This window comes from Chelonoidis abingdonii, chromosome 8, assembly GCF_003597395.2.
Source record: "Chelonoidis abingdonii isolate Lonesome George chromosome 8, CheloAbing_2.0, whole genome shotgun sequence".
Lineage (NCBI taxonomy): Eukaryota > Metazoa > Chordata > Testudines > Testudinidae > Chelonoidis > Chelonoidis abingdonii.
In genome coordinates, this window is record NC_133776.1 from 41698484 (window position 1) to 41719705 (window position 21222).

Below are 21222 nucleotides of genomic sequence, written 5' to 3' on the forward strand. Positions count from 1 at the left end.
TTGGATTCTATTGTAGTTTTCAACAAATGGTTAAAATCTACCTGGTCTCTAGAACCTAACTGAATTGCTGTAGTGGGAAGGGCAGTTCATAACAATTGGTGCCCCATGTGAGGATCAGTGGATCTTGCTAGATTTGAGAGCAATCTGCAGGCTGCTCAAGCCTCCATCTTGATCTCCTTAGTAACAATGGGCATGGTCACTAATGAAAAAGAGGCATTGTCAGAGAAATGCCAATAACCTGGGCAAAAAGCAGGGAATTAGAGAAAGAATTGGAAGATGCTTTATCTGCCCTTTGAGCTGTAATGCAGGAAAACCAGAATGGGAAAAGGCAGCCTCCCATGATCACTGCAAGTGAATCATTGCTAAATTACAAGCCCAGTTACAAGTGAGGCAGGATAAGATGAGTGCGATTACAAGTTGCTGTGCAACTCAGTACTCACCTTCCTTCTCAGAGGAAGTGCTTGATGAGGGAGATTTATATCCTCCATATTAGTGTGGTTTATGGCATCATGATCCAGATCAGGGAGATACTCACCCTAATCCTATGTCTCTTCTCACTAGAACCCATTGCATCAGGCAGAGACCTGTTGAGGGAGGCAATCAAAATGGCAACCGCAAAGAAGTGGTAAATGAAACCATAACCACTTCACTTTCCAACAACTTTGAGCCATTGCTCAGTCCATGGGACCTTCAACAGGGGAAACCACTTGCAGCTGGATTCCATATTGGGAAAAGGAAGCTAAAGTAAATGGGTGAACAAATCAATATATTTATTTAGTGGTTGCAGCTTCATTGCCACCCATTCTCAAATCACCTATTCCTGCCAAGATTATAGAAAAGCACATAGATGAGGAACCACAATCAAGAGAAACTAACAAGAATCTAGCTGCCCACTCTTAGTGGAAAATCATTTATATCCTAGTGTGATGCTGTATTATTCAATATGGCCAGTTATATCATTGATATTACCACTGTTATACAGTTGCAACGATCCTTATACGTTTGTCATGTAAGGTATCAATGGAAAAGTTGTAATCTGCTAGGTATGATAATCCTGTTTATATGCATGTATCATCTTTGCATCTGAAGTTATGAATATATATTTATATCTCAAACGTGTTTTGTTCTTGGTTGTTCTTGGTAGTTTAACATCCAGTCTAGCCAGCCTCTTGTTGCTGTCTGATTTTTATGGATTGGTAGAGCCTCAGGTATGGTGAATTGGGTTTTCAGTAACCTCTCAAGACCAACTTGTCTCCATGGGAATTATGGGCTGGAATGCTGAAAGGGGACTGTGTTTTGGCTTTTTGTCAAGCAGTGTGGTACTCCAGAAGCTCTTTTGTCACTGGTTTGCTGAATCTAATTGTAGTACAAGCCATCAGTTTTCAGGTGTGCCTGCCTTGTTTCTTGCAGTCTGCCCTGAGTGTGGCATTCTTGGTGTGGTCCAGTCTAGACAACTGGTCATACCTAGCATCATGAGTATAAAACAGAGAGAGCATGAGTCCTCCTCAGGGTTTTGAAACCGATTTTTTTGGAGATTATAATTTAATCTTCCTTGGTGCCTCACTATGTGGAGGCATAGTGCACTAGGCTGCAGTAGCTGGGACAGGGGGGCAGAGGGGGCTGAGTTACCCTCAACACAGGGCCATGCCTGACTTTGGGTGCCCAACTCGCAGGATATTAGTGTCTCACATTGCATGCCCAAAAAGTGAGGCACCCACATTAGTAGTCACTTTTGAAAACTTGGTGCATGTGGCTCACCCTCAGCACCTGTGACAGAGCCAAGAATAGAACCAATGTCTTTTGCCAATAAAAAGGACCTCTATTTTTTACCCTGCCAATTTCACTAATACTTTACAATAGGCGTAGCAGTGTCTGTTACGTGGCTGCTCCCTGGCAATAAGCCTGCCTGGAAGCTAGTTGGTTTTATTTCATTTGTTTTTCGCTTGCTTGCCAGTCCTGCTTGCTTCAGTGTCTGATTGGGAGCCGGCCCTTTCTGCCCAATACTGGTGATGTGTCACAGCCCCATTCAGCTTAACTCCCACCTGACAAAAAATGTTTTGCTGGATCCGCTTTTGTTAAGAGAGATATTTGAAGTATTAAACCCTTACAATTTCTCGCTCTGATAATATAAAATTTAAATTCAAGATGGCTCAGTTGCCAGCGAGGTACATTGGAAATAGCTAGACCAAAGCTGAGCTCATGAGGAGAGAAAGGCTCCAGCTAAAGATTAGCAGCTGGATAAAGCAAGAGAGCAAAGGCCATATTGTGAACTTAAGGCTGCTTCATTGCCCTAAAGCTTCAGCAGGAGTTTCCTGCACTGAGCACCATACACCATTGAGTAAATAAATAGGAGGAAAAAATAACATGGTTTCCTTTACTACTTTTTTCCTTATGGTTACAAGAGAGTGTAATTTGACTCATTTAATGTACAATCACCCAGTGGATTAAGTTGCACTATCACACATCTGGCAGTCATTCAGCTTGTCCTTTCCATCAACATTAATTTCTGAATACTATGTAAATGTTAGAACTGGACGAAGTACCAGGGATAAGTATTTGTGGAGTGATTTATTTGACAGTTATTGCAGTTACCTGCAGAATAGATTATATACAGACAATGTTCAGCCAGCTTTAAAGATGGTTGAATGATGCCAAAAATTAATTGTCAAATCATGGCAATATTTATCATGAAATAATATAATTGACAAATGAGCTTTACTTGCATAATCATATGGTCGTGATGCCATGAAATCAGACTTTCAAAGTAATATACATGTGATTTATAAGTTTAAAAATATCAAACAGAGAAACTGCCATACTGAAGTTGATTGGATGGCCACTAAGTCCAATATCCTGTCTCTGACAGTGGTCAGTACCATATGCTTTAGAGGAAGGTGTTGGAAATGCTATAATAAGGAAGCATTTAATAATTTGTCCATAAGGGAAATTTCTTGCTAAATGCAGGCATTTAGGCCTCAGTCCTGCAACGTACAACATGCTCTGGCCTTGATGCACCAAAATACTCATGCACATACTTAACTTTACACATGAGAGTGTACATATTTGTGCTTAAAATTAAGCACATGCTTAAGTTTTTTGCTGTTATAGGGCTAGGGTGCTCAGCACTTTGCAGGATTGGTCCCTAAGTTGGTGACACATGAGCTGAAGCACAAGTGTTTATAGACCTCATATTTCTTACCCTATCTTTATATAACTGCAGCTGTTTTCATTATGCACGTGTCCAAACCTTAAAAATCTTGGCCTAACGATTTCTTGTGGAGGGGAGCTCTGCATGTTAATTATGCACTGTTGAAAAATGCATTTCCTTTGAGTTTCATTTTGTTGTATTTCAGTTTCATTAACTGTTTCTTCTATCATGAGAAAGGGTAAATAGGAATACCTAATTTACCTTCTCTATATCAGACATCTTTTTATATGCTACCTTTAGTCCTCACTTATTCCTCTCCTCTCCAAACTAAACAACCCTAACCTTGTCACTCTCTTTACACAGACAATGTTTCATCCTTCTAACCCCTTTTGTCACCCTGTCTATTTCAGCTGTTATTAGGGGTACCATATTTCAGATTCCCCAAAACAGGACCCAGCTGGAGGTAGGGGAGGAAGGAGGAGCTGGAGGAGCCCAGGACACAGCATCAGTCAGCACTTCCCAGGGCTTGGAGCTCGTGCCTGGGTGGGCAGGATCCAGCAGCTGTGGATGCAGGGAAATGGACCAATCAGCTGTGGATGCAGTGGAGGGACCAGTTGGGAAGTGGACTAATTGGGTCTCTTCTGAGCTGCAGCGTCTACTCTGCAAAAATCCCAGACGTTTCCTTTTATTTGAAAAATCCGCCCAGACAGAGGATGGAGCCTCAAAAAAGAGGCAATGTCTGGAAAAACCCTGATGTATAATCCTAACTGTTGTATGACCTAGCTGCTACCCTATATGTAGGAGGCAATCATCCTATGGAAGAGGTCCCTCTCTCTGGTGCTGTTGAGGCAGTAGAATGGTAACATTTTATGCCTTTCCCTTGCTGTATGTTGGATTGTTGTGCCTCATTCATATTGTAGATATAAAGAGCTTTAAAAGCTCTTTACTTTTTGTTCAGTGTTGCCAACTCTTGTGATTTTATCATGAGTCTTGCAATATAGTGTTTTTCTTTAAGCCTCAGCTGCTGGAGTTATGAGATTGTGTAAGAATCAAAACTTTCATTAAAAAACCCAAAAGGTATGTTGCCAGCTCTCATGGTTGCAAAGAAAAGCTTGGGAATATGACAAATGCACCCTAAGGTACAGAAACCAGAAAACCAATACAAAAATCTAAACTTTTTTTAATTAAAAAACAAACCAACCCCATGATTTTTAAGCCAACCGCATGATTTTGGGGGCCTGCCTCATGGTGTTTGTACATATGGACTTCCCAGTAATATAATCTTTCATGATAAAAGATGCCATATGCACATAAGTAATTATTATTTATAATAAAATGAGCAGCCTGTCCTTGCTTGTCTTCGTACAGTAACCATTGCTGTGGTGGTCACGTTTAAATTTCAGTTTTATTTCTACACTTCACTCAGGAGTTGTGACTGTTTCCAGTTTGTTTTGAATCAATTTCTCGTTGCACCTATAGAAATGCACAGGGTTGGCCCATAAAGAATCCCAGCCTACCAGCTACCATAACAAGAGAGGGAAAAGAGAACTATTGCTAACAGTTTCCTTTCAATTATTTGAGACAGTGTGAGAGGTTGCACACTTCTAAATGGCTTAGGTTGCTATACCAGCTACTTAGATTTTTTTTTCTGCAGTATTTTTATAGTTAAATTACTGTTGGACCTGACTGCATTAGGGCTGAATTTTTGTTGCCAAGAGAAATGTGATGCAACATTTACATTCATTGAATTCATATTCAAAACTGATTTTTTCCAATGGAATTCACAATCTAATTAGTGGCCAATAAAAATACCTGGTATTGTAGCCCCCTGACTAGTGGGTGTTCTGTTTCTCATTCTGTGTCTGCTCCACAAAGGATGTGAGCCTGTTGCAGCATTCAGCCTGGCTAAGCTAATTGTAGACACTGGACTGCTTTGGCTCAGTCTTCAGTGTTGGTCAAAATGGTTGTCGTCATGCTAAAGAGCTTGGAATCTTCAAGACAGAAAGAAAATAAAGATTTGTTTTCCCACAATTTTTAAAGACTATTTTATAATACCAACATGATATTAAAGGACATAAAAGCAGCAAAGAGTCCTGTGGCACCTTATAGACTAACAGACATATTGGAACATGTGCTTTCGTGGGTAAATACCCACATGTGACATGCATCCGACAAAGTGGGTATTTACCCACGAAAGCTCATGCTCCAATACGTCTGTTAGTCTATAAGGTGCCACAGGATTCTTTGCTCCTTTTATAGATCCAGATTAACACAACTACCCCTCTAATACTAAAGGACATAGTAATATATCTAGGCTGAAAACATTGAGGTCAAGTTTCTCAAAAAGAGAAGCCCAACTTTTAATTTATTGAAAAATCAAGAGTCCACGTAAGAATTTAAGGATCTAACATTTGACACCCAGTTTTGAAATTCTTGGCCAAAGGCTCCAAATTATTTGGTGTTTTTCTGTTTGAGTCTTTCACAGACTGATCCTTATTCATTAGTTGTATTTTCCAAATAGTTTATACAAACAATTGCCAGCCTACAGTCAGTTTGCAAGCTATTGACTTGCAAGTGCACTATTTATTTATTTAGGTGCTGTGCAATGAGTCTCCTTCAACATATGTTATAGTTTCTGCTCCCTGAGTGGATAATTGAAATGTTAAAACAGGAGAATAGTGAATAGCAAATGTCAAAAAAAAAAAGTAGCAAATACTCTTGTTTGCATATGAACAGAGGCAGCTCTAGGCACCAGCGCTCCAAGCTTATGCTTGGGGCGGCACTTTCCAAGGGATGGCACACTGGCACTCAGGGAAGCAGGCGAAGCGGAGGTGAGCTGTGGCGGCGGGAGGGCTGCAGGAAGTAACCCTGGGGAGAGCAGAGGAACTGCCCCCAGCTCACTTCCGCCTCCTCCCCTGAGCATGCTGCCGCTCCGCATCTCCCTCATCTCTCCCAGGGCTTGCCACAAAACAGCTGATTCGTGCAGCAAGCCTGGGATAGAGGTAGGAGGGGAAATGCGGCATGCCCAGGAGAGGAGGTGGGGCCGGTTATTTGGGGAAGGGGTTGGAATGGGGCAGGGAAGGGGCAGAGTTGGGGTGGGGCCGAAGGGGGCATGGGAAAATTTTTTTGCTTGGGGCGACAAAAAACTTGGAGCTGGCCCTGCATATGAAGCTGCTTATTTTGGTGCCAATGTTGATATTCATAGAAGGAACAGACATTTGTGTGACCACTGACCAGTTTACTCCAATGCTCATTAACAGCAAACAGTAAGGGATATGAACATGGTCAAACAACCACACAGTCAGAATTCAAATGACCTTTCACAAATGCTGTTTTGCAGCTTTCAAACATCTCTATTGACGACCTCAGTGATTTAGTGGAATTATCCATCAGCACAGCCATTTAAGTTACTGAGTTACTTTCAGGCAAAAAATAATCATAAGAAAGCAATTTTAAATAATACCAATCCAAATCTCCCAAACATCTTACAGTAAGATCTATAATCAAGATGTCAGTTAATCATTGTGTTACTGTCTTAGAGATAGGAAAGGTTCTTGGTGGGACAAATGACTTGTAGATTTAAAAAACAGAGTATAAAACACTAACAGTTAACAGATCATGGTACAGCTACGACATTACAGAACAGCACATAGCACACACAATTATACAAATTGTAATCAATCAGCTAAAGAAAGACTTAGAGAAGGGGAGAAATTAACGGATGTTATATTTTGTGAGTTCGTAGTTTGTGGAGAAGGATAGGGAAGTAGGATTCTGGTTTTATTCATGGCCCTGGGCAAGTCACTTTGTTTTTCTGCACCTTAGGTATAATTCTTACTGTTTGTTTATCTCAGTGATGTTGCTGCTGAGACTTAATGAATTATTAATAATTGTAAATCACTATTAGATCCACAGAATAAAGAGTATCTGTATGTGCAGTTATACCATGCATAAGTGTAAATTGTATCATGGAAGTTCCTTATGCAGTTGAATCATCCCCCACCCTCCATCTCCCATATTTAATGATGAATCCAGGCATTAGGCAATTCCATGTAATTAAAATATTGTGCACTAAAATTGCCTCCTGAGTTGCCAGTCTTGTTTTCATGGGGATTCCCATGGAAGGCAATAGTCTGCCAACATTAGCTGAGCACACATGAGAAGAATACAAACAGTGTAATGGAGGACGTTGTCTGAAATAGCACCAGGCACTTTAGCAGCCACAATTTCTGTTAAAATGACAAGAGTATTTTCGATACTCAGGACTAACCTGTCTTTGAGCTGGTGTGAATGCTCTTCTTAGCTAACAACCCCGACACATTCAAAGGCTGCATCATATTATTTTTAATATTAGTAGATTGAATTCTGCATTGTTGTACATTTATATTCTTAGCATGTCACACAAAATTAAGTGGCTTCATATATTCTTAGCCTGCAGCTATTCCATTTTGTGTGACCCCATTAGCACATACATACAAAAACAGAATAGGTTTGAGCCCAGGCATAACTAGCTATATATTTGTGGAGGCTGGGAGGAATTCAGTTTAACCGTACACATCCAACTATATACACTCCTCACTGGTGGTCTCACTTCACCACAACCCATCACTCCTTTCTAGACTTTCCAGGAACAAAAGAACTGGATTTCTAAAAGAAATGCTCTAGGAATTATTTGTTGTTTGTGTTATACAGGAGGTCAGACTAGATGATCACAACGGTCCTTTTTTGGCCTTAGAATCTATGAATTTCCCTTCCCTCCCAAACCATCATCCCTTACCTGACTTTCCTCCCACTCACTCCTCATCCAATTCTCAGCCTTAGGCCATACAACACTAATGGCTTCAGTGCAGGGTCTGGCTGGTTGACCAGGACTTGTAGCAGCATTGACTGGGGGCTGTGATTATTTACTCTTTGCCATAGAAGATTGGCTCCTTACTCCCCTCTGCCATATATCTGTTGTATGGGAGCCCTTTTTGTTCACTACACGGGGTGAGGTTTGGGGGTAGGCCTAATGATTCCATTAGCAGCAACTCCTCCGTTCCCTGAATACAGCAGTACTAGCAGTGTGGAGATGCTCTATCCTTTCCTCACCTTGATTCCCATTCTTGGCTAACTTTCTCTGACGATGACTTTTCCTGAAGTGAGCGCACTGCAGACCAAGCAAAGGAGGATTCATGGCACTGAGAGAGTTCTCGCTAACCCCTAGGCAACAGCGGATCTGTAAAAAGGAGGCCTGTCATATTACATGCCAGTGACTGACATTTAAGAAGTTTATGCTCCCCAAACATTTGATCAGTGCCACCCAGATTGGACTCTGGAGGTCAGCATTTGAATGGGAAGCCTCCAGAGGATGCCTACAATGTGATCTCCCAGAAGCATTGTTGGTGATCCAGCAGCTTCAGACTTCCCTGTCTATAAGGATGGTATCAGTGCTGCAACACTCAACTCTGCGGCTGACTCTGAAGTATTTTGGATGAGATGTAACGACTTTGTATACTCTCCCTTGATTTAGTCATCTACAATTCCATAGCGCTGTTAGTCCTGAAAGCCTGGTCACAATGCCAAGCTAAATAAAATACATTATGCCTACCTAAATTACCCAAGTGTTTTCAGTTGGATTCATCTTCATTTCATTGTTGTCTAGCATTGATGTATGCCACTGAAAAGCTGCCACATTTCGTCCCAGAAATTGCTTCAACAGCATCAAATGAAGCTATCACCTTACATAAGCTGTATTTTAGCATGTAAAGTTCTTTTGGAGCCCTTAGGATGAAAGCTGCTGTGAAAATGGAAGAACAACATGCTTTCTTCAATACCCACATTATCATGATTAACTTCCCACAAATCATCAAAGGAATTATGGGAATGTCATGGAAGTTCTAAGTAAGTCATGATTCTTATGTCAAATTGAATAGGAAGAGCATGTAAGGACAGTTCTACTAGCTGTGATAAAATTACAAGAAGAAAAGAATCAATCCTCATGCTTCATGTAGTAAAACTGGTTGCAGTCAGGAAGACATTTCCATCTATTGTATAATAGGGCACAATTAGATACATTACACCTCTGAGGCATTTGATAATAGCCATTGTGGAAAACAGGCTATGGCACCAGTATGGCAATCTCTGTGGTCCTACAGTTACCTGTCTGGCCTACACTAGATATAAATATAGACCAATAGTTTGTCTTATTCCTCTTCTTTCAGGACTTACTTAGTTCTTCAACTGCAAACATTTAACCTCATTATCATAAATAACATTATTTTAACTAGTTATGTTGGTTACAAGCTACCTTGGTTATATCGTGGACAGCTGGTGGAGCAAAAGAATTTGCCATCAATCCAAGAATGCAAATTCCTCCTAAGTATCATCATTGTATGGTTCTTGAAGATGAATGTTAGGACAGAGTACTCATTCACTGACATAAACAATAGATCTAAAGGCAGGCCAATAGTAGTAACACATGACTGCTAGAGTCCTTTTTTTTTTTTTTTTAAATGAGTGTTTTCCCTCCTCCTATTACTCTTACTGTAGTTTAGAGGGCCTTTGAAAATGGATGTGTCTACTTACCATGTTCCAGCTGGAAAATCAGATAGGTCCAGCTAAAGAAATAGATTGAAATGACTGTTCAGTCACATCTCAGAATTTGCCAGGTCTAGTTATCTCCTTTTGAATAACATACCTGAGGACAGAGGCTTAGTCTACACTACCAACTTATGTTGATATAATTAGATTTCTCAGGGCTGTAGAAAATCCAGAACCTTGAGCAATGTAGTTATACCAGCCTAACCCCTAGTGTAGACAGCGCTAAGTTGACAGAAGGCTTCTTCCATTGACATAGCTACTGCCTCTTGGGCAAGTGGAGTTTTCACTCAGTGCTAGAGCAGCATAGCTGAACCGGTGCCCCGTAAGTGTAGACAAAACCTCCCAGCCTGCAACTACTTTATGTCTTATCAAACAAAACACACAAACAAGGTGTAAACCAAGGGGTCCTTTTTATGCAAAAATGAAATGAGAAGTAAACAGCTACTCAGCTTCTATAATGCACACCAGCTCTTGGGAAACTTTCAACAAGAGTGGACCAGTTTGAATGGCATCTGCCCATGGCAGTGCTTAAACTGTGTTTGTTTTCCTTCAAAAATGCTGTTTTACTACAAATGTTTATTGTTTATGGCTAAATGGCCTGCAGGCTATTTCAGGAAAAAATGTTGTTCTCTATAGAAATATACATAATACCAGGAGGGAACATGGACTATAATTCTAAATGAATGACCATATGCCACCCCTCACATGTGGGAAGTAGCTGTCAGTGCAACGTAGATCTGGTCTCTGGGTTCTTCTCAAAATGTGCTGCCAGTCTGTTAAACCAGCTAGTCTAGAAACATGAAAGTGCTGTATCAGAACAGGAAGGATGGTCTTATTAAGGGGCTGGCTGGAGATCTGAGTTCAGCCTGTTCCAGGCTCTCTTTATAACCTTAGGCAAGTGACTTTCTCTCTCTGTGCCTTAGTTCCCCAACTGTAAAATCAGGATGATCATAAACCAGCCTTTGTCTGACTTGTCTGTTCAAATAGTAAGCTCTTTTAGAAATAGACTATCTCCTACTATGTGTTTGTACAGGTCCTAGGAGATTAGGGTCTCTATCTTTGCTATTGTAATTCAAACAAGATATTGCTCCATGCAGAGAAGGTAGTGTCCTCCCATATAGTATGTTTATCTAAAACTCAAATATATTTATGTTTAGCAGGCTGTACATAAAACCCCATGATGAGCTGAGCTGAGGAGGTCTTACAGTGTTTGATTGAACCACAGCTGTTCCTGCATATTGTCCTTTCAGAAATCTAATGACCACTTTAAAAGCAAGAGATGAATATGGAAAAATGTAACACCGAGCCGGGTGGCATATGCATCCTGCAATCAACTGCACCATACCTCTGCAGCCCTGTCATTTTTGTGAAGAATGAGGGCTGAATTGTGCAGCAACTGGAAATTATTTTGCAATCTGTGTGATACATAGGAAACCAGCCAAAGCCAATCATTTTTAGGATTTAAATATAGATGACAGTGTTGATAGCAGAGCTGGTCAAATGTTTTTGACTGAAATTTTTTCCCAGACGTAATGCAGATTCAGGCCAACCAAAACAATTCATAGATTCATGTCAATTTAAAAAAAAAATCAAAACTTTTCATTTTGACATTTTCAGCCTAAATATTTTAATTTTTTATTCAAAATGACTTTTCATTTCAAAATGTACTTCAAATTTACTAAAAAAAAATAAAAAAAGAAATGAAATGTTTTGCTTGACCCAAAGCAAAATTTGTTACTTTTTAGTTTGCCAAAAAAACTGAAAACTTTTTGTATAGGGTTGGCTCAAAATGTTTTTTTTCCCCTTCTTTTATTTTTTTCCTGTTTGTTTTCGGAACAGCCACTGAACTGAAAAAAATCAGTTATCCACATAACTTTGTTTCTGGGGTTAGTGGATACAGGATTGAACAGCCCAGGGTAGAAACATGTAGACAGCTCATGGCAAGTTCAGGTGCCATCTTCTCAGTGTGTGTTTCACAGTAAGTTTCAGTTTATGGTACATAAAATATAAATGTCACTTGCAATCACTGTAAATCTTTTATACAAATTATTCAAAGGTCAGTCTGGATTTTTTTTCTCTCTTAATACAATATAGACATACTATAGTGGTTTGAAAAGGAGAGAGATTTGAGAGCGCATAGGCTAATCTTTGCCAAAAGGAAGTTTAAATTCCAGTGCACTGAGCTATTTGTGATAGATTACACAAATTCGTGATAGATTACCACCCTTATATTTCAGCTTTCTGTTATGGAAAGTAGAGTAGCTAAATTAGGGAATAAGGTCACCTGTTGCTTGTGGAAAACCATTTAACTTCTCCATATGCTAGTATTTTAATATTAAAAGACTTTATCTGATCTCCTTAGAAGGTGGGCGACCTTAGGCAATCGTCGGTAAAGCAGTGTTTAAAATTATTGTCTACTTTTGTCATTCTCAGATGAGTATCTTTTTTTGATCTGTGGCCCCAGTTAAAACTTGCATTACAAGAAAGGAGAATGAACCTAAAGAACCTAAGGTGTTTTTACAAAACACATGCGACACGCTGGCAGACCAGGTGCCATCTCTTGCCAAATGCTTCAGCCGAGCACTGACAAAGTCATTGCTGAAAATCAGTCTGTTTCACCTGTCTGTTAGCATGGTTCAGATTTTTGAATTTATATTGAATTTATAACAATGTGTTTAGTTTTTATGAAATACTTGTAAATTTTTGCCTACGTTAATATCACATTAATATCTTCTCTCAAATCTTTATCTCATGCTATAAGGTAATGTTCAAGTTTTTGCTTTATGACTATAAAACATGTTTGCTCTGAGACTGCGAACTCAGTCAGGAGGGATCATCTCCTAACCACCAAGAAGGATGGTTTGGGGAGATGAAAACTGTACATGCACCTTTATCAGGCTGGCCCCTTGTGACCTACTGTGAATTCACCTTAAAGGTGGGCACCTGCCTTTCCTAAAGAGTTCTATAAGGAGATGGCAACTTCAAAACCTTCCAGCATTTCCCTAGCAGCCATTCTGATGGAAGCCTGGTGGAATAATAACAGAGAAATATTTCCACTTCTTTCTGGTGTGTTTAAAATTTCATTAACAGCCATCAGATAATTCTGAGGAATTGGTCCCACCTTCTGAATATGGCGCCCTCATTAAAAATAGGGCCTTCTGCAGAAAAGTATGTTCTATGAGAGAACAGGAATAATTGGCATGCCTTAATTTTTAGTAAATAATGCTTAGAAACTAGGGCTCACATCTTCAAATGTACAATTTTCACCTCCCAGATTAAAAGGACATAGGCACCTGTAATAGGGTGCTGGCTAGGAGAAATAAGCCAGGCTTCTGTGAGCCTTGTTCCAGATGAAAAAGGGTTAGTCAGGCTGGCTGAGGGGCCACACCCTAATTACCAGAGTGGATCCACGTGCAGGCCTGGGTCGCCAGCCTGCCCTATGAAGCTGGCTAAGAGCCAGGAAGTGGGGAGAGACAGGAAAGGGAGGAGTGTGGGCTCTAGATCCCTGCTGGCTGGGAAGCTAGTAGTCTCCAGGAGTGTTGGTCTCTGTAAATACTTGTAAATAGTAGGTGGTGGGAAAGGACACAAACAATAAAAGGACACAGGTGCTGCACTTCCGTTGGTCTCTGGGTGTTTTTTGGGCTTAGGCTGGTGAGGGCCAGGTTACATATGGGAGCTTGTCTGGGATCTTGATGCCAGTGACAGTGGTTGGCGGCCCTGGAGATGGAAGAGACCCTAAAAGGCTGGTGAAGCAGCAGGAGAAGGTGCAGTAGGCCCTGGTCAATGTCTAGTTGTCCCAGCAGAGCGAGAAGCAGGCCTTCCTGACCTGGCAGTCTGAACAACAACAAAGCCTGCAGGACTTCATCAGGGAGCCGACCAACACCCAAGCACAGCTCCTACAACAGCTGGTGAGTCCTGCGGCGGATACGGGCACCCGGGCTCTGGGCTGGGGATTATACAAGATGAGCCCGACAGATGACTCGGATGCATTCTGGGGGACACTTGAGTGGGTAGCCACGAGTGCCATGTGGGAAAGGACAACCTGGGCCCTTTGGCACATGCCATAGCTGGTGGGAGAGGATCAAGTGGCCTATATGGTGCTGAGCAAAGACCATGCCCAGGATTATGGGACCGTATAGGCTGCTATTGTAGACTGGGTGGGCCTATCAGCCAAACGCTACAGGCAGAAGCTGCGGGCCGTTTGCTGGACGGCCGCCGTGTTGCCTTGCACCTTTACCCACAGGCTAATGGATGGGCGACCCGATGGCTACAGCCCAAGATATGGACCACAGCAGAGATTATGGACAGTGTGGTCATGGAACAGTTGTTACAAAGCCTCTCCTAGACAATACAAGTCTGGGTGAGGCGACACCAGCCTGAGACTGGAGAGCCTGCGGTGAGGTTAACTGAAGAGTATATAGAGGCTGAGGGACCCCAGAGGGAGGACCGGCCCCAAAACGATAGGGAGCTGGGGAGGAGGCAACCTGAGCCATTCTCTGGGGTGGCCCCAGGGAAGAGAGGCGAGCCCCAAGAGACACTCGATCGACCTGCCCAGCTTACCTGCTGGCAATGTGGCAAACCAGGACACCCCAAAGGGGACTGTCTGGAGATGGAGCGTGTGTGGGCCAAGTTCTGTGGGTGGATGCAGATAGCGGGGCAGACAGGGGGACGGAACCTGCCCACTGTCCCCGTGAAGACAATGCCAAGCCGTCGTGCTGGATACAGCATCCAGCTGTATGCTTGTACAGCAGGTGTTGATAAAACTGCATTGACTGGTCCGGGGGGCAAGAATGGCCCTGAGGTGCAAAACTGGGGACAGAAAATTTTGCCAGGTGGCCCAGGTACCCCTGGAAGTGAAGGGCCACTTCAGGTGGAAGCGAGAGGGGGTCCTGGAGCTGTTACCATATCCAGTGGTGGTGGGCAGGGACTGGGACTCACTACCAAGAATGAAGCAAGGCAGTACCCCCAAAAAGGGGGCATGCCACCAGAGCCAAAGGGCTGTTGGAATTGGGGATGGACCTAGATCCATCGAGGGAGATGAAACTACTAAACAACTGAGCCCAGAGCGGGAGGGTCCACAGGAGGCCTGCCTGAGGGAGCTAACAGGCTCAGGCCCCTCAGGGGAAGGGCCGGGCCCTGGGGAGATGGCACCTGCGGACAAGGCCCCAAACCCACATGTAGATGTGGGGGAAACTGAGGCAGGGAAGATCGCATTAGATGAGATGATAACTCCCGACCCTGTCCCTCAAGTACATGAGGAGCAAGGGTTGGGGCCCTCCCTGCCATGTGATTGGTGTGAGGATCTGCAGGTGGAGGTAGAATTAGGGGGGCAGCCTCTGCCTCCACAGCGTACCTTATGTGGGCGGAGGATGGAGCGAACGCTGGTAGAGGGGGCTGGATCACACTCTGTTCCAAGGGAAGACCTCCTGCGGAGAGCCCCACACCAAGCAAAAATAAAAGGCGAAAGGGCCGGAAGGCAGGTGGACTAAGGGCAGCTGGACTGTATGCCTCTTAAGGCGGGAGGAATATAACAGGATGCTGGCTAGGAGAAACAAGCCAGGCCCCTGTTAGCCTTGTTCCAGAGGAAAAAGTGTTAGTTGGGCTGGCTGAGGGGCCATGCCCTAATTACCAGAGTGGAGAGACAGGAAAGGAAGGAATGTGGGCTCTAGATCCCTGCTGGCTGGGAAGCTAGTAGTCTCCAGGAGTGTTGGTCTCTGTAAATACTTGTAAATAGTACGTGGTGGGAAGGGACACAAACAATAAAAGGACACAGGTGCTGCAACTCTGTTGGTCTCTGGGCGTTTTTGGGGCCTGAGCAGGTTACAGCACCTAATACCTTTTTGAGGATCTGGTAAGAGCCAAATTCTACACTCAGGGACACCGCTGTAACCCACTGATATCAATGATGCTGGCTAAGAGTAATACACAGCAAATAATCAGATATAGTCCCAAATAATCAGATATATTCATGACCAGAGTTTAGCTTGTACAATTTATCCCCAAACTGGGGTTATGGTAAATTGCCATTTCCCCTATGCAACCAATTGCTAAGAAAGCTAATAATAATCTTAGAACAATAAATACAAATAACTTTAAAAGACCACTGCAGTGTGCAAAAACATCTCATTTATTTTACCTTAAAATGAAATAAATTTTGTGCTTTAAAATCAATTTCATGTTAAAATGGTCATTCATTGCATATTAGTAATTAGGCCTCAGGCCAAAATTTTCATATGTGGGTGCCTAAACTTAGACATCTAAGTCCATATTTATGCACCTAAATGCCTTAGGCTTTGGTTCAACAAAGCATTTTAAAATATGTTTAATTCCTGTTGATTTCAGTGGGAATAGACTACTTACATTGAGTATATGTTTAGGAGCTTTTCTGCATCGACCACATTCCTGATTATGAGAAGTACTGAGCATGCATTGCTTCCACTAATTCAAGTGCTTAAAAGAAGTCTAATCCTTCATGACAGTCCGACCCAATTTGTGAGCAATAAACTTTTTTTGGAAATGTAACCTTTTGACTACAGTAGGATGTGGATGTTCAGCATCTGAAAATCATTTCACTTACTGAGATACCTCGACGTGGGTTTTACTGCTCAAATTTAAAATATATTTACCAGTATGTTTAGTTAAACAAAGTATTGCAACAGGCTACTGAAAATGGCTGCCATTCAGACCAGTGTTCAGTTCACTTTTCTGATATATTTGTACAAATGGTTAGAAAATAGCACAAATTGAATACAGTAGGACAAATCAAATACTAATTGAATTTTCTTCCCATCCTTAACAAGAAACCAACCATATTTCTTTCCTAAACTGCTGTCAACAATCTGGCAAGGAGACTATAGACTGCACACCAAACTGGAAAAGAGCCAGTTCTGATTTTCCTAGGTCAGTGGTTCTCAGACTGTGAGTCAGGACCCCAAAGTGGGTCATGACCCCTTTGAATGGGGTTGCCAGTGCTGGTTTAGACTTGCTGGGGCCTGGAGCTGAAGCCCAAGCCCTGCTACCCAGGGCCGAAGCCAAAGTCTGAGGGCTTCAGCCCTGGGCAGTGGGACTCAGGTTGCAGGCCCTCTTCCTGGGGCTGAAGCCCTTGAGCTTAAGTTTTGCCCCCTGGGCAGTGGGGTTTGGGTGGGCTCAGGCGCCAGTCTCCACTCCTGGGTTTGTGAAGTAATTTCTGTTGTCAGAAGTGGGTTGCGGTGCAATGAAGTTTGAGAACCCCTGTCCTAGGTATTATTATTCAGCCAGCGGAAACATCTCTGAATGCCAATGGGAAACGTATGGGGACAATGCCCACCAATCATTATTGGCTAGAGAAGGCAGGAAAGAACATATATTCTGTTTATTTTCACCTATCAAATATCTTTGTTTTGCACTGAAATGTGTGGATTCCATTCCTTTTGGATTCCATCCTGTGCCCTCCATGATAATCAGTTAATCTGTCTTGGATATTGATGGCAGTTTACTTTCCACCAGACTTGATTTTAAATATTTGCCATGGACAAGGGCAAGGCCTGGACCAAGCTTCACAACAAAACAACATTTTAGCTTCTAGGTGAGGACGTTCCGATGCCCATTTGTGATGGACATGCTTGTCTGAAATATGTATTGGCTACTTCATCCAAGCCCAGTAATTCACAACTACAACTATAGCAGCACTCTCTCAGCAGTGGTAGAGAGTTGTAAAATTCATACATCTCAAACTGGAATAAGTCAGCTGAAATATTAAAGATAACCTTTGACTTTTTAAGCAGGGTCCAAAAACAAGTTTTGACTTGTGAGTTTTAGTGTCTGATTTTTTTTTCTTGTCATCAGTGGCATCTCTGAGTATCATAGGGCAGCTAAGGCCTAGATGAATCTTTGTTATTATTGGTACTGCAGTACTGCCAGGAGGCAACAGTTGTATGGCTCTACTGTGCTAGACGCTGTACAACCTCTTAAGAAAAAGTCCCTACACCAAAGATCTTAAAACCTTAATAGACAAGACAGACACAGGGAAGTATTATTATCCCCACTACATAGCTGGGAAACAGAGCGACCAGGAGATAAGGTGAATCACACAAGGTCACATAGGAAGCCTCTGACAGAGCCCAAAATTGAACCCAGATCCTCTAAGCTTTAGCCCAGTGCCTTAACCCCAAGATCATCCTTTCTTTTAAACTTTTTACTCTGTTCTACAGCCACCAGTCTGATGAGCAAACAATGTATTGTAATATGAGTTTGTTATATTTTTGTTTTAATGTAGGTGAGAGAGTGTGTTCTCATGTAGCTGAGAAAATTAAAGAGTGGTTTAAAAATAAAATGCCATTATTTTCACTTGGATCAATATCATTCCCTGAAACTAAAAGAACCACTGAAAGGGTTTCTCACAACAGAAGGCACAAGTTATTGTTTTGTACTAAGCCATGTAATGTTTGACTTTCTGTATATAAAAGACCATACAAAGTAAGCCACTCCTCCACACACTCACACAATGCAGTGGTAAAGAAAATGAGTGGGGAGAGAGTAGAAAATGCATATGGAATATAGCTAACATTCACAGTATTAAATACTACATGTAGTTTGGTTAATTATATATACATGTTGTCTGAATATTTTATTTCTGTGCATTGTAAAAGTAGGATGTGTACAGTACCTGTGCAACCAAGCAATCCAATGTTACATCACATGAATTTAGCCAGGCTATAATTTAGATAATGCATATAATCTGTGTTTTGTCACCATTGCACTGCTTCCATCTCCCTTCTGGGCTCATGCAGCTCAGACATTTGACTTATATCCAATTGGTCACCAGAAAAATAAACTACTAGACATTCAAATCCCCATTCAAATCAAATGCTTCAAAGCTCACACTAATAAATAATATTGACCAACTTTCAGTTCGATTTCTCATGTTCCTCACACAAGAAAGAGGAAGGAAAGAAATACAGAGAAGGAAGCAGTTTAACAACATATAGATTCACTAACAGCAGGGCCGGCGCTTCCATTTAGGTGACCTAGGCGGTCGCCTAGGGTGCCAGGATTCGGGGGGTCAGCATTTTGCCACCCTCAGCGGCGAGGGGTCCTTCCACGCTCTGGGTCTTCGGCAGCAATTCTGCGGCGGGTCCTTCACTCGCTCTGAGACCCGCCGCTGAAGTGCCCCAAAGACCGGGAGTGTGGAAGGACCCCCCTCACTGCAGAATTGCCGCCAACGACCGGGAGCGCGGAAGGATCCCCGCCTAGGGCGCCAAAAACCCTGGTGCCACTCCTGACAGTCAGTGAATAAACAATAAAGGCCAAATTCTGTTCTCAAGTTTGCATGTGTAAGGAAGACAGACTGATACCCTCTGAGTTTTTACATGGTGATAATATGAATTTATAACTTCAGGACTATTCATTTTAAGATTGAACATTTTCTAGTTACTGTAAAACCAGAATAACGAGCTTTTAAATACTTTTGTAGGAGTAACAATCATGGTAAGCAAAACTCAAAAGATCTAGAGGTTTGGCTTAAATCTCTAAGAATCATATTGTATCCAGCTCCTTGATAGTGATTTCCTATTCTATAGTCAAATAAAAGGGCTACTTTCTCTGGATCATTTCCTCTCCCTTCCAGATTCCCCATGTATAGTTTTGATTTGTTTACTCAAAAGAACCATTTCAGCTCAAATTCTTTGTTACCTACCCACCTGACTATGTCTTTCAGCCTCAGCATAATTGTCTACAATCTGATCCATCATGTTTTCTCTACTATCTACTCTACCTGTCCAGATTTTGCCATGCTTTTAATGAACCCTTCTAAAAATTTATATATTTCTAGTAAACACAAAACACTGAGTATGCTTCCCCTTTTTATTTTATTTTAAGTAAAGCCAGTTGTTCCTGGATTCATCTGCTGCTCATGTCACGCATCTTTGCATTTAGCACTAACTGACAACACAACATACCCTCTAAGATTGTGTAAGGCAAACAGTGTGTGCTTCACTGTTGCAAAGTATTTGTTGTTGTTATTTACATATATTGCAATAGAGCCTAGGAATCCCAATCCCATTATACAAAGTGCTGTACAAACGCGTAATAAAATTATAGTCCCTGGTTTGAGGTGCTTCAGTCTAAGTAGTAGTAATTCATAACTAAACGTGGGCCAAGACACCACAATTTTCTCCTCTACTATTTTCTGAAACTGCCATGAGCTTTTTAATCTTACTTGCATTTGGATAGACATCATAGGCTGTACTGACTATGCCTTAGGAAGCCAAGCCGTTCGTAGCAGGGAAGTGAGTCATCAGTAATTTGAGGGGAACAGGTGAGCAAAAGTTCTAAGACGTATATGGGAAAGTCTTCCTATAATTAGCTGGCATGCCGCTTTGGCTAAGACTATTGTGGAGCCATAATGATTGATTGCATTAGGAATGGAGCTTTTTGCATTAAAAACTGAGATTCATCGTTCCTAGGACTTGCCAGTGTCCATCAAGTTGCCAATCCAGAATATTTCCTTGCTTTATCTCTAGCAGGGTAGATGTTGAGTTGTTGTATATCCTGAGGTGGCAAACTAACGATTTAGCAAGCAGACACTGAATACTTCAGACTGGTAAGCTGGGTTGTAATGTTTTCTTTCTCTCAGACCATGTATTACACCTCGGGATTCGGAAACCTTTCAAAGCTATGATGCCCGACGCTCTTCATTTATTCACTCTAATTTAAGGTTTTGGCATGCTAGTAATACATTTTAATGTTTTTAGAAGGTCTTTCTATAAGTCTATAATATATTACAAACTATTTTTGTATGGAAAGTAAATAAGGTTTTTAAATTGTTTAAGAAGCTTCATTTAAAATTAAATTAAAATGAAGAGCCCTCTGGACCAGTGGCCAGGACCTGGGCAGTGTGAGTGCCACTGAAAATCAGCTCGCGTGCTGCAGGTTGCCTACCCCCACTATGTAGCATCAAAAACTTGTTGTTTTGATAAGATGCACTCCTTTTCCTTTCTAGTTTCTTACCAATATGTTCTAATAGAGACATTATCATAGAAGCTGATAATAATGGGAACAAATCAGAAGCTACAAATTGTAGAAAATTGATAAGGGAAGCAAAGAGACACAAGGAGAAATCTGTGCCCAGCAGAGTTAAGGACAATAAAAAAGCATTTTTCAAGTATATTAAGAACAAAAAGTACTGGTCCATTAATAGTAGAATTATCAGTAATAATCCAGAAAAGGCAGAATGTTAATTAAATATTTCTGTTCTGTATATGGAAAAAAAACAGATTATGTAGTCATAACACTCATTCCATTCCACTATTATGTCAGGAAGATGTTCAACAGCAGCTACTAAAGGTAGACATTGTAAAATTAGCAGGTACAGGTCTTGCATCCAAGAGTTTTAAAAGAGCTGGTGAGGAGTGCACTGGACCATTGATGTTGATTTTCAATCAGCCTTGGAACACTGGAAAAATTCCAGAACATTGGAAGAATGTTAATGTTGATCCAATATTGTAAAAGGATAA